The sequence below is a fragment of the Arvicanthis niloticus genome, chromosome 1 (assembly GCF_011762505.2).
Source record: "Arvicanthis niloticus isolate mArvNil1 chromosome 1, mArvNil1.pat.X, whole genome shotgun sequence".
In the NCBI taxonomy this organism is placed as follows: Eukaryota; Metazoa; Chordata; class Mammalia; order Rodentia; family Muridae; genus Arvicanthis; species Arvicanthis niloticus.
This window is the reverse complement of record NC_047658.1, coordinates 86,038,992-86,051,021: the sequence shown is the minus strand read 5'-3', so window position 1 is coordinate 86,051,021 and position 12,030 is coordinate 86,038,992. Positions and strand designations below refer to the sequence as shown.

Here is a 12,030-nt window from a genome sequence, read left to right as displayed (position 1 = left end):
CAGGGAGCTCCTGAGAGCCTCACAATTTCCTGAGCAATAGAGATTATGGGAGAATCTTTCTTTTCCTTTCTTCCTTTAAAAAAAAAAAACACACTTCTTAAATTTTTAAGGGATTCTTTTTTATTTATTTATTTTTATGAGCATTGGAGTTTTGCCTGCACATATGTCTGTATGAGGGTGTTAGATCCCTTGAAACTGGAGTAACAGACAGTTGTAAGCTGACATATGGGTGCTAGAAGTTGAACCTGGGTCCTCTGGAAGAACAGCCAGTGCTCTTAACCTTTGAACCATCTCTCCAGCCCCAGAGTCTTTCAATCTAAGCTTAAACTTCTGATCTGGGGCTGTAGCTGCTCTGTAGAGCATTAACCTAGAGTGCTTGCTCATGGCCCTGGGTTTGAACCCTAGCACTATAAAATTAATTTTGTAATAATAATAATAATGGTACTATATGATCTTTGAACAAAGTTCCTGATAGAGCAACCCATGCTCGGAAACTTTCTGTTTTACTATAATGTGATGACTCTTGGGGTGACAGGGCAGCAGCTTAGAGCTTTCAGCCTCACCCCTGTTGTCCTAGATGAGGACTCAGGCTGAAGATGTCACCAGATTGTGCCCGTGCAATGAAGACTTCACACCACTTCCTTAACTCAGGGCTTCCAGGAACTTATGGGTTCGACCTATCAGGTGGACACTGTTTGGATGGCATACTTCATTGGTTCCATTCATCCACAGGGAGAGAAAGAGAAGTAAGTGCCTGCCCTAAACACCTCACCCTGTGTCCCCTTCATCTGGTTGTTGATCAGAAGGTTGGTTTTTTTTTTTTTTTGGTTTTTTTTGTTTTGTTTTGTTTTTTTAATAACCATGACAATAAACCTATAAATAAGAGTAAGTGTTTCCCTGAGTTGTGTAAGCAATTTCAGCAAATGGCTAAACCACGGAAGGAGTAGCAGGAGCTGGCTGGTCAGAGAAGGTCAGTGTCAAAACTCTCAGAAGATGTGCCATCAGTAAACTGCTTCTGGGCAAGTGTGAGGACCCGAGTCTGGATCCTCAGCACCCGTGGAAAAAGCCATATACATGACAGTGAGTCCACTCCTGTCCCTCACAAGCATACACATATGTAACAGAGAGAGAGACAGAGAGACAGAAAAGACAGAGAGACAGACACAGAGAGACAGAGACAGACAGACAGAGATATACAGAGACAGAGAGACAGACACAGAGACAGAGAGACAGAGATAGACACAGAAACAGACACTGAGAGACAGAGACAGAAACAGAGACAGACAGAGACAAAGAGAGACAGAGAGACACAGAGACAGAGAGACAGAGATAGACACAGACAGACACAGAGAGACAGAGACAGAAACAGAGACAGACAGAGACAAAGAGACAGAGATAGACACAGACACAGAGATAGACAGACACAGAGAGACAAAAACAGAAGAGACAGACACAGAGACAGACACAGAGACAGACACAGAGACAGACACAGAGAGACAGAGACAAAGATAGACACAGACACAGACAGACAGAAACAGAAGAGACAGACACAGAGACAGACACAGAGAGACAGAGACAGAAACAGAGACAGACAGAGACAGAGAGACAGAGAGAGACACAGAGAGAGAAGAGGAGGAGGAAGAATTTTATTCCAGCAACATGGCTGCTCTGGCAAGGGTGTGATCTGGCTGGAATACAGACATGTCATTCATATATACCTTTAAGGTAAAATTAGTTTGTAGAAAGAAGCAGCCATGTTTGAAAGTGACATCTAATTGAGGGGCAGAGAAAGTGACAAATCAGAGAAAGTTCTGACAGAATGAGTCTGAGATAGGATAGCCCAACTCTCTCAAGAACAGCCCAGGAAAGAGAAGCTATGTAAGAGCAGCAAAGGGGAGGAGGTCAGTCAGGAGTCAGTGCAGGAAGTGTGGTGCAGGGGAGTTCATTCCTGAATTCAGTTCAGTGCAGGGCAGCAGAGGTTGTTGAAGCCAGAGAATAAGAAGGAGACAGAAGATTAGAACCAACTGCCAGAGTCAGTTTGAGGCCAAGGACAACAACTCAGTGAGAAGCTGAGGGAAGCCACGTTGGATCAGTCAGCTTGGAGAGGAATTTGAGCCAGAACAGCTGAGATGAACCAGCCAGCCAGAGCTCAGCAGAACTAGATAGGGTGAGCTCATTCAGCAGTAAGCCTCCAAGATGACAATTACATCAGGTAAATAAAAGTTACTTTTACAGAGAGAGACGGGGGGGGGGGGGGGGGGGGCTGACCACAGAAAAGTTTTCTAATGTTAAATAAAACTTAAATGAAGCCATGTACCAGTCACCACAGAACAAACCATCATGGCGTCATTCATACCAAGTTTCATATCACTAAGTCAAAACTTCATTGTTTGATCTTCTAACAAGTCAGGAGAGGTGATAGCCGATTCCCCAACAAGCCACTTTCAGCCAACAGAACAAAGGTCCCCTCTGCTGCAGCCTTCTTAAGGTAAAGTAACTTTGGAATGACCAATCAATTGCTTTTGTTCCTTTTCTGGCTCTCCCAACCTTTTCCTGGTTATCATGCACTCAGCTGATCAAAACTGGGCCGTTATCTGCTTCTAGAATCATAAACACAAGTCAGTGAAGATCATTCAAAGATGGGGAAGTTGCTTAGTGGTCCAGCGATGGCCAGCTGCATACTAGGCTACACAGCCAGTGCAGCAAAAAAGATAAAAACATCAAGAAGACACTGGCAACTTAGTGCATTGTGTATCTTAGTCAGGTATGGGGGTGTAAACCTGTGATACTGGTACTCAAGAGGATAATATAGGAGGAGCACAAGTTCAAGGCCAGGACGGACCACATAACAAGACCCTATTTTTGTTTGTTTGTTGTCTGAGACAGGGTTTCTCTGTGAAATAGCCCTGGCTGTTCTGAACTTGCTTTGTAGACCAGGCTGGCCTTGAACTCACAGAGATCCACCTGCCACCGGAGTGCTGGGATCGAAGGCATTTGCTGCCACTCTAGGCATATCTTAAAAGGAGATGGGGGCCAGATAAGATGGTTCAGTGTTTAAAGGAGCATGCCACCAAGCAAGATGACCTGAGTTCAATCCCCGGGAATCGCATGGTAGAAGGAAAAAAACAACTCCCAAAAGTTGTCCTCTGGTCCTCTGACCTCCACATATGTGTCACAGAACAAATAAATGTGATTTGAAAAAGTGTATATATTTTCATATATATATATATATATATATATATATATATATATATATATATAATAAACTCACTGTAATTTTGTCTTTTAGCAGAAGCCTGGATTAGTCACTTGCATCTGAATTGTGGTACCCTATGGGACTACACCCTTAACCTGGGGATGTTACACTAACTCTAGGTAGAAAATACTGGAATTTAATTCAACTATGGGCTTGCTGAAATAGAATTGGCCAGTCCTGAAAAGCCTTGTACCACCAAACCTAGGAGTCTCTGTTGAGACATAATGGAAGTTTGGACTTCTCGGAGCCCAAGTTTCTTTATGCCTTGCCCCTCTGTGTTCACAATCCCTGACCTCAAGAGCACTCAAACATCAGCAAAGGTGTTTAGTCTGTTGCCAAAACACTGGAGGAAGCTGGGCCTGGCACTGAGCCTAAATCCTGAAGCCGTTGCACAAACTCTGACCCTCCCAGGGAGCACTTCTTTTCTTTCCTGTCACAAGGTAAACCACACTCTCCTGCAGGTGCCCTGAATCGACACTGGGACAGGCCCCCATGGCACCGGCCCCCATGGCACTTGCTGCTTCCTTCTTTGCAATCCCAGCCAGCACCATTGCTGACTGCAAGGAACATTTCTTTACAGGAATCACCTGTGTCTACTTTTGGAGTGACACCAACCACAGCTTCAGCAGGAGGAAGCACAGGAGAAAACTGTTTTCCCAACATTCAAAAATCATAAACCATTTAACTGCCACAGTACATGAAGGTGGGGTCTAGAAGCCTAAGAGTGAAACTGGAAGAGAACTTTGATCAAAATGTAGAGGTGTCCATGTGGAGGTGGGGCGTTGGGACTGAAAGTTCCATTGTCAGCAGCACTCAACTGGGGGAACATGTGCCAAAGTCTGACAGACTTGAATGGTGTGTGTGTGTGTTTGTGTGTGTATGTGTGCTTGAGTGCACGTGTGGATGTGAATGTTCGTGTCCAAGAGCACATGTGCATGTTTGTGTGTTTGTGTGTCTGTGAGCTTGAGTACACTGTGTGTGTGCACACTTGTGTGTCTGCTCATGTGTGTGCATGTGTGCTTGAGTGCACATGTGCGTCTGAGTGTGAGCATCCAAGAGTGTGTGTGCTGTGTGTGGTGTGTGTGTGTGCATGTGTGTGTGTGTAATTGTTAAACTCATTTGTCAACCTGATGGGACCTAGAATCACTTGGGAGACAAACCTCTGGGCAGGTCTGAGAAGCAGTTTCTAGGTTGGGTTAGCAGAGGTGGGCAGACCCACCTAACTGTGGAGGTGCTATCCTGTGGGCTGGACTGGGGCTCCACACTGAATACAGGGAACAGAGCTGAGCAGCAGCTGTCGTCATTTCTGCTCTCTGCGGGTGTGATGCAATCAGCTGTCAAAAGCTTTTGCTGCCAAGAGTTCCCCACTGTGATGGACCATCCCCTCAGATTGTGAGTCAAAATAAACTCTCCCTTCCTAAACTGCTTCTGTCAGGCAGTTTGTCACAACAGTGAGAAAAGTAACTGCCAGCCATGGTGGCACATGCCTTTAATCCCAGCACTTGGGAGGCAGAGGCAGGTGTATCTCTGTGAGTTCCAAGTCAGCCTGATCTATATAGAAAGTTCCAGGATAGCCAGGGCTACATAGAGAGACCCTGTCCCGAGAGAGAGAGAGAGAGAGAGAGAGAGAGAGAGAGAGAGAGAGAGAGAGAGAGAGAGAGAGAGAGAGACAGAGAGAGCTAGTACAGTATGCTGCTGGCATCTCTGGCATACAGGTCTAATACTCAACCTCTCACAAAACACACAGCACCAGCCAACAGAGTTTCTGGATCAAACATCTCAGTGTGTGAAAGTTGAGATATCCTGATTCGTAGCTACAAAGGAAAAAGGCTAAAATAATAACACTGGAAGGGACCAAATGAGAGAAGGAGACAGTTGGTGAGCTGGACTCCTGAGCCCTCAGAACAGCGTGTATGCAGGATACCTACATGGATCAAGCACCAAAGCACATAGTGAGACATGCACTCAGGCATGTGTACATGTGTACACAATAACCAATGAGACTACAGATCCCATAAGGTTAAGGTGGTTACCATGGTTACCCTTAAAACAAATACAGTGGTCATCTACCATGTAACCAAATGATGTGCAAGGTTTGGCGTAGAAGACACAGGAGGAAGTATTGAATTTTTATCAACTCTTTAGTGCCATTTGAAATACTGTGTGTGTGTGTGTGTGTGTGTGTGTGTGTGTATATATATATATATATATATATATATGCCTTTGAAGGCCATTGTCCACCTCCTTATTGAGACAGAGTCTTTCATGAACATGGCACTTACATATGCCAGGCCGCTGGCTAGCAAGCTCTAGATCCAGCAGCTCTGCCTCTGCTCACTGTTGTTACACATATGATGGTAAGAATGGCTTTTAGAAAAAGTCTATGGGAACACACAGGGAGGGACCCCTGGCTCCAGCTGTACATGTAGGGAAGGATGGCCTTGTCGGCATAGGTGGGAGAGGGCCCGTGTGGTCCCGTGAAGGCTGGATGCCCCAGTGTGGGGGAACTTGAGGGTGGGGAGGTGGGAGTGGGTGGGTAGGATACATCCTCATAGAAGCAGGAGGAGTGAGGGTGGGATGGGGTTTCTGGGTGGGGGGAATGGGGAAAGGAGATAACATCTGAAATGTAAATAAAATATCCAATAAAAAATAAAAGTATGAAGAAAGAACAAGAAAAAAGTATAATGTGTGTGTGTGTGTGTATCCCCACACTCACACATGTACACACGCCTGAGTGTATGTATATGTATCACGTGTATTTAGGAGCCCTCAGAGGTTAGAAGGGGAAACCTAGTTTCTAGGAACTGGAGTTACAGATACTTGTATGCTGCCATTTAAGTGCTAGGAACCAAATATTGGGCCTCTGCAAGAGCATCAGGACCTCCTTACCGGCGAACCATCTCTCCAGCCCACTGTCCACCTTTTAGAGGCTGAACTCAAGCCCTCATGCTTACAAAGCAAGTGCTTTACCAACTGAGCCCTCTTTCCAGCCCTGAAATCGTCATAGCCAAGGAAGTACTTCTAAAACTATGTCACCCCAAATCCAAACTGAAACGATGCAGATTCAGTTATTTTTCTCATCTCTGTGACAGAAGACTTGACAGAATCACCAGAAAGGCCATGTCTGGCTGGGCTCATGGTTACAGTGACTCTCAGTCTATTGTGGTGGGAGGCATGGCTTCTGGAACCGTCTGAGCAGCAGGGGTTTACAGTGCAGCCGGATCACCGAAGCAGAGTAAACAGGAGGTGGGTGGAGCTATCGCTCGCCCCACCCAGCCCAGGGACTCATCTCCGTCACCAGCAGCCAGCAGCTGGTCTTCAAGAACACAAACCTCAGATTCACTTCAGGCTCCATGAGCGAGACAGCGAGTACGCACCTTCAGCAGGTCAGGCATCTCGGCAGAGATGGCGCACCCGACCCGGTGGTTTACTCATCACCGGAAAGACAGTTCTTGAAGCAAACCTACCTCAGGGAGACAGTCCCCCTCCCCTCATTAAAGGCCATTTCCTTGATTACTCTGTTTATACCTCAATATTCTGTCAAAGAGGAAAAAATCTCATCTTCTTTATGGAAAAATAACTTTTTTTTCTTTCTTTTTTTGCACGTAAAGTGGATGCGAGTAACAGCCATTAGAGGCTTCCAAATCTTCTTGTGAATTACAAAAAAAAAAAAAAAAAAAAAAAAGACACTGGTTTTTCTTTTATTTTTAAATGCTATTCAGACTCAAAGGACCACAGGAAATAGAATTTGTTTGGTCTGACGTTCACATGGAAATCCTATGCTCTTTCTGATCAGTTCTTTTGCACAGACAGCCCTTTCTGGTGATTTGCATTCCCGCAACTGGCTTGGTCTCTGACTGCAAATGACCTCAGCAATAAGATAGCCTCATCACCTCATTCTGGGAAATCATGGCCTAAACATCCAACAGGTGATTCACTGGACTTGGATGGAGTTTAGACCTTACTCTAACTCTGTTGGAGGACTTTTCCTGAGAGCCCGTTCCCCACCATGAGTACACATGTGCATTCGGGGAGGAGGCTCAGGAGGACTTTGGGTGTTCTGAGCTATCCCTTGCCACTGTATTCCTTTGAGACAGAGGCTTTTACTAAAGCTGGTGCTGGGCTGGTGGCCAGCAATTCTGTCTTTGCTCTGGTGGTGCTTTAGACATTGGAGCCCTGACGATGCCTGGCTTTCACATGGACGCTGGGTTCTTTATGCTTACACGATACTCCTATCCACTGAGCTAGCTCTTTCTTCTCTCTCTTCCGCTCCTTTCCTTCTGTTTTGTTTTGTTTCTCTCTCTCTCTCTCTCTCTCTCTCTCTCTGATTTTGGAAACAAGTTCTTGCTCTGAAGCTTCAAAACTGAAATCCTCCTGCTTCAGTCTCCCATGTGCTGGAATCACAGGCATGCACTTCCTGCGAGGCTCAAATCCTCTGCCCTTGGTATCCATCCCCATGGAGAATTTCTCCTCCCTCCAGTTCAGAGAGAATCTCCTTTGATGAGGGTAATGCCTATACTGACAAATAAAGATGGAACCATGCACTGAAGGCTTGTCCGCAAGTCTACACTAGACCAAGCTCTTTCGTCTCAGCAACCAAACCGTCAAACCTTCTGGGGAGGTCTGGCTGGCCCATCTTATGATGCTGATATTGAAGTCAAACAGGTCATATAACTTGTTCAAGGTTGCACAGGCAAACAGAAGAAGGGTGGGATGTGACCCCAGGGCCTCTCCCCAAAGACCTTAAACTTTGGTTGCTGCCATCAACAGCATCATCAATGACAGAAGAGAAAGAAGATCAAGAGAGGGTAAGGAGGTGGCAGAGATCAAGGTGACAATATATCATATATTCTTATCAGCTCTGATATTTTCCTGTAGACGTGTGAGCTCATATAATCTTACCCATTCTACAGATGGGAAAACCAAGGCCAGAATGGAACAGTAATTTAGCAAAACACAGTTAGGAGCAGAAAAGCCTAGACTCTAGGTAGGAGGCAGCTGAAGCACACATGGTCCTAACCGGAGTGCTCTGGACATCCAGATGAGCATTCTTTTGGCTAGCATATGCTCACTGTGTGCATATTCTGCATCCATACCCAGGAATAAGCCACAGGGCAGCCCAGTGTGGTGCTTCTCCCCTGACACATTCCCAAGCACCCCCTTTACTTCAGTGACTTTCTTTCTTGTCCCTAAGTCAGCCTCCCTCTGTCCTGCAGGAATACCCCAATAACTTCCCTCTATACTCTGTGACCAGAGGTGGGGTGAGACTATTGTGTGGCTTGGGCATTTATAGCCAGGGAGACCTGTTTTTCCAGGAAGAAAGCCCAACTGCAGAGATGCTAAACCCCATCGGGCACTGCCTCTGGGAAGGAGGCTGCTTAGGCAGACATAAAGAAAAAGGAAGCAGGCACTTCCTTTTTAAAAATAACTGGTTAAGTCTCTTTTCTTTCAGGCCCCTGTACCAGGTCCCTGTGCACACAACATGCCTGCCTAGCTGTCTCCTTTATTCTGTTGAGCAAACTGCCACCCAGCTGGTGACAGGGGCAAGGGGAACTGTTGACCCAGCTTGGGAAAGTTTTACAAATGCCCCCTCATTATCACCTGTCCCCTCCCTGCCGATGAAAAGCCAAGTCTTACCTTGAGCACAGATCTAGCTGCTTTGTGTTCCAGTGTCTGGCTGAGCGCTGTAGTTTAACAAGGCTCCAACTCTCCTTTCCTTCTGAGCCTGAACTCCTCCTCCGATGTCCTCTTGGCATCAAGACAATAAAGAGAGCAAAGTCCTTCTCAGCCTAGTATTTCATTTCTAAGACACCATAAGGAAGTAAGTTGGGCTCCCCCCTACTCCCCAGAGAGTGTCACAGAGGTGTGGGAAGAGACTGAACCATGGGTCCCTTGGAACATACTGGTAGACCCTGGTCTCACAGATGCTCCCGGAGCTCTGGGACAGTGTGTTCTGCAGCCAGCTCCCCTGAGGCAGCACCTGAAGGTAGCCTTAGTGCACAGTTATGATCACAGGTGGCCTGTGCCTTGCAGGCAGTGTGGATGTAGCTGACATTTCAAGGCAGGCAGTTCAAAATTCAAATCCTAACTCTTGTTCTTCATCCTCTCCTAGTCTCAGTTTTACCCTCCTCATCTAAGAAATGGGAACAAAATCTTCTACCTCCTCAGTGTTGGCAACACTGGAGATAAATGGGACTTTGGTGGCTCAGGTCCTTTCTAGTTACCCAAGACTGGACCTTTCAGAGAGAAACCACAGCTGAGTGAACATTCAGCCTTCACTTAGTGCTGCCTCTAAGGAGGAAACATTCAAAAGGAAAGAAAGAGATGGGGTAGTGTTACAAGTCTGAACTCCTAGCTCAGCCCAGAAACAGTGAGAAAGACCTTGTCTCATAAACAAGGAGGGAAAGAGGAAGGGAGGGAAGGAGAGAGAGGGAAAGAGAGAGAGGGAAGGAAGGAGAGAGAGAGGGAGAGAGGGAAGGAGAGAGGGAAAGGATAGGGCTTATAGTTCCTATTCCTAGCTGGCAATATTGACACCCACATCAAAATGCTAAGTAGGGCTAGGAATGTGTGCAGCTGGCACAAGGCTGGCTAGCAAGCAGGAAGCCCTGGGGTCCATCCCATGGCAGATTAACCAGACAGTAGGCACCCCTGTGACTCCAGCTCTCAGGAGGTAGAGGCAAGAGGATCTGGAGTCTGAGGTCACCCTCAGTTACACATGAGCTTAAGGCCACACTATGATACAAGAGTCCTCGTCTCAAAAACAAAAAGTAAAAACACTATTAACTAATGCAGTTAAAAATAAATTTATGGGGCCGGAGAGATGGCTCAGTGGTTAAGACCACTTATTGCAGAGAATGGGATTTGGGTTCCCACACCTATTTGGTAAGCAGACATGGCCCCCAGGTTCTCCCAGCATCCCTCAGTCCCTACCTGACATACCCTGCCCCCAATCCTGAACTTACCAGCCCAGGGGCTGGGCTGCCCCTCCCCCAAAGGCTCTTCCCTGTATAATTCAGTCATTTTGGTCCTTCTCCCTCTCTTCGCACCTGTCCCTCCCCCTTCCTTCTTCCCTTCCTCCCTCTTCTCTCTTCTTTTCCTCTTCTCTCTCTGCTCTTTCTCTCTTCCTCCTCTACCCCCCTTTCCCTATTGCAGCTTCCCTGGCCTCCATCCTTGGGGCACAGCTTCTCAATAAACCTGACTTCAATATACTCTAATCTGGCTTGAGTTGGCTCATTTCACAGGTAGCGAAGAAATAACCTACCAGCACCACTTCAGGTAACTGCCTGTTAACTTAGCTCCTGGGGATCCAACATCCTCCAGGGGTCCTGCACTAATGTGTACAAACCACACATGTGCTCATAATTAAAAATAAAAATAGGGCTGGAGAGATGGCTCATAGTTTAAGAGCACTGACTGCTCTTCCAGAGGTCCTGAGTTCAATTCCCAGCAACCACATGGTGACTTACAACCATCTTTAATGGGATTCAATTCCCTCTTCTGGTGTGTCTGAAGACAGTGACAGTGTACCCATATACATAAAAAAATATAAAAATAAAATCTTGGGAGTGCGCTACCCTTTTAATACCAGCACTCAAGAGGCAGAAGCAGGCAGAGCTCTGAGTCCAGCCTGGTCTACATAGGAAGGGCAGGTTAGCCAGGGCTACAAAGTGATACTCTGTCACACAAAAAGAATAAAATCTTAAGAACAAGTAAGTAAATTTAAAATTTAAATCCAAAAATGATGATTTTTCCTAAAAGAGAGATGGGATTTTTCTTCCTCACAAATTGAGGAAAGGCCTTAAAGTATGAGAGGAAGTAGAAGATGGTCCCCAAGAAGATTGCTTGGTTTGGGACAGAGATAAGTCCCCAGCTGCCAGAATTTGAGGAATGCAGGGACTGCAGAGAGGGTGGGGAGGGATCACAAGGCAGAAGGTCCTTTCTCAGTTGTCAGGCATGGTTTCTTGATTTCTGCAGTATTAGGGTTTGGGCATTTTGCACCGTAGGGAGCTTAGCAGTAGTGTCCCAGGCCTCTCCACACTTCACACAGGAGAACCCCAAGTAAAGGAGACACACAAGCCCCACCCAGTTTCTCCCTTCTGGAAACCATCCCATGTAGGCGGGGACTCTGCTTTAGACATTCATTGTGTGATGATTCTTGCGTTGCCTGCAGGTGCCCTAGACCTGGCAGTAAGTGGTTGCTGTGGAAGACAGGCAGGGAGGGAGAAGTTTTTCACTGTTGGCTTAGGTACATTTGGGGTTTTGGACACTGTGGCTATGGAACTTTCTTAAGAAAGAAAATCGATCTTGAAGATATTCTCATGCAAGCTGCCGTTTGGACAATCCTACCCCGTTTTTTGTTACCACAGAAAGCCAGCGCGGCTGTTGGGGTGCAGAAGCTATAGGGGCCCTTAGCTCCTAGATCCGCTCCCCACCCCGCCCCGCGTTCACCTAATCCACCAGCCTAGCTCCTGCATCCATTCCACGGCTGTCACCCTCTGTGCAGGGCAACCATCTCACCCGGGCGGCTGGCCGCAGCGCCTCTCACACACTTACAGTGTTCTCCCGCTGGAGACCAGGACCTGGGACTGAGCGCAGGCGGCAGCGTGTTGTCCTGGTATCAAAGGACCGGCCGCAGTATCCTTAGCGTCCAGCAGGTCCCCGCGGATGGTGGCTCAGGACAACTGCTCATCCCGATGTACTATGAAAGCCCCACCCCTCTGCTCGGCAGATGCCACACGCCACGCCACCCACGGAGTCCCCAAGGGACGCAGAAG

The 12,030-nt window shown here is 46.9% G+C and overlaps 1 protein-coding gene across 2 annotated transcripts in view; it reads right to left on the bottom strand.

The window, feature by feature from the left end:
* Nucleotides 1-11,969, bottom strand: part of Tmc5 (transmembrane channel like 5) — a 78,313-nt gene extending 66,344 nt beyond the window's left edge. For both annotated transcript variants that reach the window (XM_076941583.1, XM_076941578.1), the window contains exons 1-2: nt 11,810-11,969; nt 8,894-9,004 (exon numbers count right to left, since the gene is read on the bottom strand). The gene's annotated coding sequence lies outside the window, so the exon portion shown is untranslated. The remainder of the gene's footprint in view (nt 1-8,893; nt 9,005-11,809) is intronic.
* Nucleotides 11,970-12,030: the final 61 nt, after the last annotated feature.